This window comes from Blennius ocellaris (genome assembly GCF_963422515.1).
Source record: "Blennius ocellaris genome assembly, chromosome: 11".
NCBI classification, from domain to species: domain Eukaryota; kingdom Metazoa; phylum Chordata; class Actinopteri; order Blenniiformes; family Blenniidae; genus Blennius; species Blennius ocellaris.
The window spans coordinates 342,245-353,971 of record NC_137660.1 but is presented as its reverse complement, the minus strand read 5'-3'; positions in this window follow the sequence as shown (position 1 = coordinate 353,971).

Sequence of the window (11,727 nt, the reverse complement as noted above, 5' to 3'; positions counted from 1 at the left end):
ACTTGAACAGTCTTAACTGTTATTTTTCTTGAGTATCACATGGGGGAGCTTCATGTATTCATAGTAAAATGCTGAAACACTTCTGAGGAAAATAAACAATAAGTACACATTAGTTTTGAGTGGCCCTGGTCTCCTTATTCTAGATTGTGTGTGTTTCTGAGGTTTATTTGAACCAGGAAATACATTTAAAAAATGATGAAACTGAATAAATACCAGGCATCCAGAATAGCAGATATACAGTATATAAAAATATATACGTATGATTTTGTAGTTAATTTTTTTCCTCCAACATTCTGAATTTCTTTTTTACTAGTATCCTTAAATAATGTGACGTTCCTAGTGCAGAACTAATTATAGGGGACAATATTAAATGTAACACAATACACGCTACACTCGTATTCTAACATTATTAATTGTGTATTTATCTCTTCAAGCTTTGTGAAACAATGTGGGTTTTTTTTCACCGTTACACAGAAACTTTCTGAGCGGAGTGGAGCTGCAGACTTTCAGGTGAGGGAGGGGCGGAGGGGCGGATGGGCGGAGGGGTGGATGGGCGGAGGGGCGGAGCCTCACCGCTCACCAGGTGAACAGCACAGCTTAAGTGCTGCTGACCGATTCAGTGAAGGTGAACGACTCTTTCGAGTTTCAAGCTGACTCAGACATTCAAGCTGAACCACTGAAACGAGGTGAGTCTAGCATTCGTGCTGAACGACACTTACGAACTGACTGGAGCTGCTGAAAGCCTCATGTGACCTTACAGGACCCATATTGTGTATATTCCATGTTCCAGTCCCTCCTCTGCTCATGTGGATAATAATGTGGCTGATCCAGTAGAAACACTCACAACTTGTGAAATTCTAGTTATTTCTCGGACTGAGCTGACGTTACCTCTCATGATGGTGGTTCTCAGCTCCTCCACCTCCTCCACCCTCATGATGGTGGTTCTCAGCTCCTCCACCTCCTCCACCCTCACGGAGACTGCAGCCCAGCCCACAGCCGCCTCCTCCACCCCCTGGGTGACGTGGCCAGCAGCTCAGCTGGTAGTTGTAGTAATGTACTGACACATCTCGGCCCTCCTTAGTCTTTATTGTGGGAATAGCAGCAGGTTTCAAGAGGAGCTTCTGAGGAAGTCCAGTTTCAAAGTACCGTAGTTCTGGAAGCTTCTTTGGTGAAGAGTCGCTCACAAACAAACATTCACTCCAAAAAATAATTTGTTCAATGTACTTAATATAGTTATGTCAACAATTTCCACAAAACTGTGTTGTGTTCAAACTAATTTAATACTACTATTACAGAGAAAATAATAACCTTATGTGAAACCAACAAGACTGTATTAAGTAATTTCAATATTATCTGGTCAAGTTAGCCTTAATTGATCAGGCAATGTTCAGCTAACTAAACAGGTATTCATAACACTGACCTAACTCACTAATGTAAATGTAACTCAGCTGCATTGAGTAACACTAATTGAACAACCCCTTGTAGTTCCAACTTAACGAACTTGAATAATCCGTACTTAAACAGTTTTCATTGTTATCAAGTTAGTGAATAGCGTTGGACTTACTAAACCTAGTTATGTCAACAATTTCCATACAATGTAGTTAAGTAAATTCAAATTACAATACATTAGTTCTGTAGAAAAATGTTATTTATTGCCAACAAGCACAAACAAACAAATTTAAAACCACAAACTTTGAATTTGCGAGAGTTATACCTTAAAAATGCTCCTGCATATCAAACAAACCATTTCTCAACATGTATAGCTTATTTTTATTTCCCCATTTCTAAATAAAAATGTTTATATTAAAATGTTTTTTATGCTATAAAGTACTCTGTTTTGTTTACAGTTAAATTTGTATAAAATGCCCAATGAAAACAAAAATCTCTTCCAGGACCTACAAAACCAAACCAAACCTTAAAGCTATATTCTTTAAGAAGCAGGGTGAATAAACATGGCTTTTTTCCCCTCACAATTACTGAACACTGTACGATGAAACATTAGATACTGATTTTTTAAAGATGAACCATCTACATGAATAGGGTGAACAAATGTCAAGTAAAAATACTTCAAAAATATTTTTTTCCTCCCTGCCACTTCAGCATTGTAGGGGTTAAAAAACAAAACAAATCAGTGCAGTGTTTTCTAAAATTAAACCACAAAGGGAAAAAAAGGAAAAAAAAAGTAGTCCAACATACATTTTCAACAGACAGTACCAAATCCTATGAACGGGAACTTGGTCAACATTTGATCACAGCACCATAAACACCATTTCCATTTGTTTCTCTCATCCTCCTTGCTACAACATTCAATATTCACCTATCACTCTCCATTTCACATTGTTGATGTCCACTTCTGCAACTGACATGAATTCAAACTTCTCGTTTGTGTTTTTCAATTTTGTTACTGTCTCTTCTATTTGTAAACATTTTCTTAACTTAACAACTTAACATTCAGTTCATCTGATCCACTCTTCACTGTTCACAGTTCAACATGCAGATCCAAAAATCAGTTTTATGCCAGATGGTCTGAGATGGAGTTTGTCCTCCAAGCTTCATCTGTGCTGCTTAGGAGCACTACACTTGTCTAAAATGTTCCTTCAAGTAGTTTGTTTTTTAGCACTTGGGCCTTTGTTGAGAGTTTCTTGCCATCTAGTTCCATCACAAGTTTTTGCAGAACCTCAAATGTGTACTTCAGGTTTTTTGGATAGCTCAGGTCCAGTGAGTACATGAGGCCAAACAAAATGGCGACTGCATTTGCAATGTTATCAAGGTCATGGAGCACTTCCACACCTTCAATGATCATCCCAACATCTGCCAGGCCATCTGTAGACTCTGCACCTTCCATCTTTATGGCAAAGATTCCCAGGACTGTCTGGTCCATAGCCTCCTGGTTGTCTTCAACATCCTCAAACACAAAACAAATACACCTTCAGTTACAACATACACACCATTTATTATCTATCCAGCCATCAGGCAATCTGATGCTTTTTTCTTGTTGTCCATATATATCATGTTTGGATCCAAGGCACTAAGGAACTGCCAACTAAGAAGTTTTGTATGTGTACCCTAAGCCTGCATGGTATCTTATTCTTCTGTGTGATAGACTTGTCAAAAACTACTAAAATAACAATCACATTTTCAGTTTCTAGAGAGAAAGTACAGTAGAAATCAAAGGCCAAAATACTCACCATGTACTCTCTAATGAGATTTTCAGGGTCTTCATTGAGGTAAACCATTAGTGCTTTCAGTACACAGGCTCTTCTTGTTTCAACAGCATCATTCTGCAGCAGAGAACAAGGGAAGTGTGTAAGAGAGGTTATATTGGTATTGCATTGTGCAGCAATTACCACTACAGATCATCACTGTTCAGCCAAACTGGTCAGACTACTAATTTTCAGCCCTACAGTAGCCAGCTGGTTAATCTTCATCATAAAAAATAAATAAAATAAAAAGTACCTTATCCAAGTCTGCCATGATAGTCCTTATTTTCCGCCCTGCTACTCCTCCTTTACTTTTGAAGATTGTCATCAGCCGTGTTGAATGATGATCCAGCTGTTGCATGAATTTCGATCTCAGTGGTACAGTGGTGATGCGAGTAAACTCTGCTTCTACCTACAGACATTTAAGAAAGTATAAAAACATCAACACAATACAGGTCAAAGAAAACAATCAAATTACCGGACCAACAAAATGTTGTTGTGACTTCCTAAGATTAAAATGTTGTCACATGATCAGGTACTGTGTGAATCATTTAATTAATGCAATATAGAACTACAACAAGGATATCCCTTAGTTATTTCTCAAAATATCTCAAAAGTTATAATTTTCACAGATATGATTCTGTTGCCCAGTTCCAATGACCACCACATGCTTGCAGTACAACAAATTTGACACAATGATTTTCTTTTAAATTCATAATTCTAATTTTCATCTTTGGGTGAAGATTAGAGCAGCAAATAATCTTGAGATTTTTTTGCAGGCAAAAAAATGCCAAAATTGTCCAGTTTCCCTCTTACTCTGAGTGTCTGTGTTGCGAAAAAACAGACATTTGAAGACATAATTTTTTATAATCAAATTGATGAAAATAATCTGTTGCAGCCCTAGTGAAGATTCCTTTTAATGTCATCCCTTCACCCCCTAAAATGTAAAAAACTTAGTTATGACTGACCTCATGTTCAGAGAAAAGAGCTGGCCACCTTCTTTTGAATTCAGCAATGAAAGGCTTTTCTTCAATCACTTCATGCCGCCTGTAAGCAAATGTTTTTTCCATTTTCTCCTTAACCACCTGTTGGTTGTTGCTCTTTCTCACTTCGGACAATAATGCCAGTCTCTCTTCCTCAAAGCTCTCTTGGGATTGTCCTGTTGGATAATCTGGACAATAGTTCACCTCTGCTCTTCTAGCTTTCTTCACTTGATTTGGAGATGTGCGTGGATCACCTTGTTTACGCTTGAAGGAATTCACATTCAGCTCAGAACATCCAATATTGCGCAGTTTTGTGCGGTAGTTTGCCATTTTATATTTCAAGCTTGTTTTCCACCCATAAAAGCCAGAAACAGAACCTTGCTCCTTTAAACATGGGTGTTTCTTCATGAGTGCTTCAGCTACTGCATCAAATTCAGCATTGTACGGATAAGCTTTATATTTGATTATCTGGGATGCCAAACTTTCAAGAATGTCTGACTTCATTCTTGGACTTGGACTGAAGAGGATACCATTATTTTGAAAGTCAGTATTAGCACGCTGGAGTTGGAGCTCGACATCATAGCCGAACTCAGGCACAGGGAAGACGTCTGGCCATGGCTCACATCTGAGGGACGATGATGATGAGCTAGAAGATGAGAGAATGTCAGTGTCCACAGATGAAATGGAAGCAGTCTCATCCCAACTGGGTTCCACTGAAGACAGGCAAGGGCTAGTAAGAGACGAAGCACTTGGGAGGTAAATCACTTTGAGAGTAGCTTTGTTTTGAATGTCTGAGGTGGACTTCAGGTTTATGAACTCGTCAAAGTCACTGTCCTTGTATTGCAGTCTGAAGTCTCCTGACACCTCACATTGTCTCTTTATCTCACTTTTTAGTTCCTCAACAGAATCAGGTATTCCTGAAGGCAGGCTTATTTTGGAAGAGTCATTTTGTCCAAGGATGATGCGAAGCACTGCCGATGTAGCCATATTGCTTGACAGGTTATTCTGAAGAAAAGCAGAAAAAAATGATTAAAACCATATGTATTCCCATAAACCCGGTCAACATCAAAAATAATCACCAGACACCTGTATGTATCTTTTAAGGGTTACCATTCGGCGGGTTCCACACTTGTAGTCAACCAGGGGATAGTCGTCAATTAGTTCACTTAATTCAGCCAACACAATCTCTGTTGCTGAGGATGCTTGTAACTCAAAAGCCCTGTAGTGCTCTCTGTACCATGATGCCAATTTTCTGCATATGAAGATCAATGTGTTTTCCAATATACACATTTGAAGTATCTCCACAAATTCAGGCAATCCACCAACTGATCCATGCACAATAATCATTCCATTTCTATATTGTATGCCATTGGTAGAGACACTCTGTGCTAGAGTAACTGTTGTGAGATCAGGGTATTTTTGACATAGATGAAGCGCCACATCCTCTTTCATGACATCTACAGGAATTGACGAGACATGTGTCACATCAAAGGCTGATCTCGCATAACTCCCTGTATAGATGTGATGGCCAATCATCAGCTGGTGCTTATTTGCCAAAGACAGTGTGATGTTCTTGAAACACTTTGTGTGTCTGACAACCTGTTTGAAAAAACTGTGTTTGGCCTCAAAACGCATTGTCCAAAACATTACTATGGGGCCAAACAGCTTTATCATTTCTGGGTAATGCTCCAGATAGTGATGTTTTGGTAGGAGTCTGTGACCTGGAAATACCTCCTGGTATCGCTGTCTGTGCTCTGAGATTTTATACTCTAAATATGCCACAGACTCATCACAGTGGACAGGAGCAACCACCAGCTCAACAATATCTTTTAAGTCTAGAATCACTTTCCAGGCTGGCTCATCTTCAGGGATCAAATGACCAATCATAAATGGTAACAATCTTAACAAACACCAATTCTCGTGTGCGTTACCACCAATTGTTTTGCGGCATGCAAAAGTATGTGGCACCAAGTGAAGGCGAAGTCACCCCACCTGTATTGAAAGTTTTTAATGTGATTATTAAGGTCAACAAGTGAAAACAACTTCTTGGAAATGAGAAGTCCCAAGCACTGTGCAAGCTCAACAGGGACTATGCCCTCAAAAAGATCATGGACAACATCAGGGGGATACCCTGATGTGACACAGAAGTGGGCAAGTCTCTCTGTGAAAATACAAGCTTTCTTCACACCAAAAAATGTACCTCCTTTTGCCTGTGCAGTATTAACATGTAAGTGTTGAAGTTCTTTGTTTCTGAGGGTAAATGCACCTGATTTTACTTCTTTGACTTGAGTTTCTTCCCGCTGAGCCGTGCAAAATCTACAAAAATACTGGCCAGAGAAACTTTCCACAAACCCAGCTATTCCATGTGCTGCAAGGTTGTCTGCTACCACACTCTGAAGTGTCCCCTTCACAAATGTACCCAAATGTGAGACAAAAACACCCTGTTGCTCTAGTGGCTCGTTGGTCCCTCCACTGTGGCTCTTTTGGTCCCTCCACTGCGGCTCTTTGGTCCTCCACTGTGGCTCTTTGGTCCTCCACTGTGGCTCTTTGGTCCTCCACTGTGGCTCTTTGGTCCTCCACTGTGGCTCTTTGGTCCTCCACTGTGGCTCTTTGGTCCTCCACTGTGGCTCGTTGGTCCCTCCACTGTGGCTCTTTGGTCCTCCACTGTGGCTCTTTGGTCCCTCCACTGTGGCCCTTTGGTCCTCCACTGCAGCTCTTTGGTCCCTCCACTGCAGCTCTTTGGTCCTCCACTGTCGCTCTTTGGTCCTCCACAGTGCATCTTTGGTCCTCCACTGTGGCTCTTTGGTCCCTCCACTGCAGCTCTTTGGTCCTACCACTGTGGCTCTTTGGTCCCTCCACTGTGGCTCTTTGGTCCTCCACAGTGCATCTTTGGTCCTCCACTGTGGCTCTTTGGTCCTCCACAGTGCATCTTTGGTCCTCCACTGTGGCTCTTTGGTCCCTCCACTGCAGCTCTTTGGTCCTCCACTGTGGCTCTTTGGTCCTCCACTGTGGCTCTTTGGTCCTCCACTGTGGCTCTTTGGTCCTCCACTGTGGCTCTTTGGTCCTCCACTGTGGCTCTTTGGTCCTCCACTGTGGCTCGTTGGTCCCTCCACTGTGGCTCTTTGGTCCTCCACTGTGGCTCTTTGGTCCCTCCACTGTGGCCCTTTGGTCCTCCACTGCAGCTCTTTGGTCCCTCCACTGCAGCTCTTTGGTCCTCCACTGTCGCTCTTTGGTCCTCCACAGTGCATCTTTGGTCCTCCACTGTGGCTCTTTGGTCCCTCCACTGCAGCTCTTTGGTCCTACCACTGTGGCTCTTTGGTCCCTCCACTGTGGCTCTTTGGTCCTCCACAGTGCATCTTTGGTCCTCCACTGTGGCTCTTTGGTCCTCCACAGTGCATCTTTGGTCCTCCACTGTGGCTCTTTGGTCCCTCCACTGCAGCTCTTTGGTCCTACCACTGTGGCTCTTTGGTCCTCCACTGTCGGTCTTTGGTCCTCCACAGTGCATCTTTGGTCCTCCACTGTGGCTCTTTGGTCCCTCCACTGTGGCTCTTTGGTCCTCCACTGTGGCTCTTTGGTTCGCCACTGTGGCTCGTTGGTCCCTCCACTGTGGCTCTTTGGTCCCTCCACTGCGGCTCTTTGGTCCTCCACTGTCGCTCTTTGGTCCTCCACAGTGCATCTTTGGTCCTCCACTGTGGCTCTTTGGTCCCTCCACTGCAGCTCTTTGGTCCTACCACTGTGGCTCTTTGGTCCCTCCACTGTGGCTCTTTGGTCCTCCACTGTGGCTCTTTGGTCCTCCATTGTCGCTCTTTGGTCCTCCACAGTGCATCTTTGGTCCTCCACTGTGGCTCTTTGGTCCCTCCACTGTGGCTCTTTGGTCCTCCACTGTGGCTCTTTGGTCCTCCACTATGGCTCTTTGGTCCTCCACTGTGGCCCTTTGGTCCTGCACTGCAGCTCTTTGATCCCCCCACTGCGGTTATTTGGTCCCCCCTCTGCGGCTCTTTGGTCCCTCCACTGTGGCTCTTTGGTCCCTCCACTGTGGCCCTTTGGTCCTCCACTGCAGCTCTTTGGTCCCTCCACTGTGGCTCTTTGGTCCTGCACTGTGGCTCTTTGGTCCTGCACTGCAGCTCTTTGGTCCTACCACTGCAGCTCTTTGGTCCCTCCACTGTGGCCCTTTGGTCCTCCACTGCAGCTCTTTGGTCCCTCCACTGTGGCTCTTTGGTCCTGCACTGTGGCTCTTTGGTCCTGCACTGCAGCTCTTTGGTCCTACCACTGCAGCTCTTTGGTCCTCCACTGTGGCTCGTTGGTCCTCCACTGTGGCTCTTTGGTCCTCCACTGTGGCTCTTTGGTCCCTCCACTATGGCTCTTTGGTCCCTCCACTGCGGCTCTTTGGTACTCCACTGTGGCTCTTTGGTCCCTCCACTGTGGCCCTTTGGTCCTCCACTGCAGCTCTTTGGTCCCTCCACTGTGGCTCTTTGGTCCCTCCACTGTGGCTCTTTGGTCCTGCACTGTGGCTCTTTGGTCCTGCACTGCAGTTCTTTGGTCCTCCACTGTGGCTCTTTGGTTCGCCACTGTGGCTCGTTGGTCCCTCCACTGTGGCTCTTTGGTCCCTCCACTGCGGCTCTTTGGTCCTCCACTGTCGCTCTTTGGTCCTCCACAGTGCATCTTTGGTCCTCCATGTGGCTCTTTGGTCCTACCACTGCAGCGCTTTGGTCCTCCACTGTGGCTCTTTGGTCCCTCCACTGCGGCTCTTTGGTCCTCCACTGTCGCTCTTTGGTCCTCCACAGTGCATCTTTGGTCCTCCACTGTGGCTCTTTGGTCCCTCCACTGTGGCTCTTTGGTCCTCCACTGTGGCTCTTTGGTCCTCCACTATGGCTCTTTGGTCCTCCACTGTGGCCCTTTGGTCCTGCACTGCAGCTCTTTGATCCCCCCACTGCGGTTATTTGGTCCCCCCTCTGCGGCTCTTTGGTCCCTCCACTGCAGCTCTTTGGTCCCTCTACTGCAGCTCTTTGGTCCCCCCACTGTGGCTCTTTGGTCCTCCACTATGGCTCTTTGGTCCTCCACTGTGGCTGTTTGGTCCTCCCCTGCAGCTCTTTGGTCCTCCACTGTGGCTCTTTGGTCCTGCACTGTGGCTCTTTGGTCCAGCACTGCAGCTCTTTGGTCCTACCACTGCAGCTCTTTGGTCCTCCACTGTGGCTCTTTGGTTCGCCACTGTGGCTCGTTGGTCCCTCCACTGTGGCTCTTTGGTCCTGCACTGTGGCTCTTTGGTCCTGCACTGCAGCTCTTTGGTCCTACCACTGCAGCTCTTTGGTCCTCCACTGTGGCTCTTTGGTTCGCCACTGTGGCTCGTTGGTCCCTCCACTGTGGCTCTTTGGTCCCTCCACTGCGGCTCTTTGGTCCTCCACTGTCGCTCTTTGGTCCTCCACAGTGCATCTTTGGTCCTCCACTGTGGCTCTTTGGTCCCTCCACTGCAGCTCTTTGGTCCTACCACTGTGGCTCTTTGGTCCCTCCACTGTGGCTCTTTGGTCCTCCACTGTGGCTCTTTGGTCCTCCACTGTCGCTCTTTGGTCCTCCACAGTGCATCTTTGGTCCTCCACTGTGGCTCTTTGGTCCCTCCACTGTGGCTCTTTGGTCCTCCACTGCGGCTCTTTGGTCCTCCACTATGGCTCTTTGGTCCTCCACTGCGGCTCTTTGGTCCTCCACTATGGCTCTTTGGTCCCTCCACTGTGGCTCTTTGGTCCTCCACTATGGCTCTTTGGTCCTCCACTGTGGCTGTTTGGTCCTCCACTGCAGCTCTTTGGTCCTCCACTGTGGCTCTTTGGTCCTGCACTGTGGCTCTTTGGTCCAGCACTGCAGCTCTTTGGTCCTACCACTGCAGCTCTTTGTTCCTCCACTGTGGCTCTTTGGTTCGCCACTGTGGCTCGTTGGTCCCTCCACTGTGGCTCTTTGGTCCCTCCACTGCGGCTCTTTGGTCCTCCACTGTGGCTCTTTGGTCCTCCACTGTGGCTCTTTGGTCCTCCACTGTGGCTCTTTGGTCCTCCACTGTGGCTCTTTGGTTCGCCACTGTGGCTCGTTGGTCCCTCCACTGTGGCTCTTTGGTCCTCCACTGTGGCTCTTTGGTCCCTCCACTGTGGCCCTTTGGTCCTCCACTGCAGCTCTTTGGTCCTCCACTGTGGCTCTTTGGTCCTCCACTGTGGCTCTTTGGTCCCTCCACTGTGGCCCTTTGGTCCCCCACTGCAGCTCTTTGGTCCTCCACTGTGGCTATTTGGTCCTCCACTGTGGCTCTTTGGTCCTGCACTGTGGCTCTTTGGTCCTACCACTGCAGCTCTTTGGTCCTCCACTGTGGCTCTTTGGTCCTCCACTGTGGCTCTTTGGTCCTCCACTGTGGCTCTTTGGTCCCTCCACTGTGGCTCTTTGGCCCTCCACTGTGGCTCTTTGGTTCGCCACTGTGGCTCGTTGGTCCCTCCACTGTGGCTCTTTGGTCCCTCCACTGCGGCTCTTTGGTCCTCCACTGTGGCTCTTTGGTCCCTCCACTGTGGCCCTTTGGTCCTCCACTGCAGCTCTTTGGTCCTCCACTGTGGCTCTTTGGTCCTCCACTGTGGCTCTTTTGTCCCTCCACTGTGGCCCTTTGGTCCCTCCACTGTGGCCCTTTGGTCCCCCACTGCAGCTCTTTGGTCCTCCACTGTGGCTCTTTGGTCCTCCACTGTGGCTCTTTGATCCTGCACTGTGGCTCTTTGGTCCTGCACTGCAGCTCTTTGGTCCTACCACTGCAGCTCTTTGGTCCTCCACTGTGGCTCTTTGGCACGCCACTGTGGCTCTTTGGTCCTCCACTGTGGCTCTTTGGTCCCTCCACTGCGGCTCTTTGGTCCCTCCACTGTGGCTCTTTGGTCCTGCGCTGTGGCTCTTTGGTCCTGCACTGCAGCTCTTTGGTCCTCCACTGTCGCTCTTTGGTCCTCCACTGCAGCTCTTTGGTCCCTCCACTGTGGCTCTTTGGTCCCTCCACTGCGGCTCTTTGGTCCCTCCACTGTGGCTCTTTGGTCCCTCCACTGTGGCTCTTTGGTCCTCCACTGGTTCTTTCTGGTGGTGCTCATGTAAGAACTGGACCTGAACCAGAACCTGGTTCTCTGGTGGTGCTCATGTAAGAACTGGACCTGAACCAGAACCTGGTTCTCTGGTGGTGCTCATGTAAGAACTGGACCTGAACCAGAACCTGGTTCTCTGGTGGTGCTCATGTAAGAACTGGACCTGAACCAGAACCTGGTTCTTTCTGGTGGTGCTCATGTAAGAACTGGACCTGAACCAGAACCTGGTTCTCTGGTGGTGCTCATGTAAGAACTGGACCTGAACCAGAACCTGGTTCTTTCTGGTGGTGCTCATGTAAGAACTGGACCTGAACCAGAACCTGGTTCTCTGGTGGTGCTCATGTAAGAACTGGACCTGAACCAGAACCTGGTTCTTTCTGGTGGTGCTCATGTAAGAACTGGACCTGAACCAGAACCTGGTTCTCTGGTGGTGCTCATGTAAGAACTGGACCTGAACCAGAACCT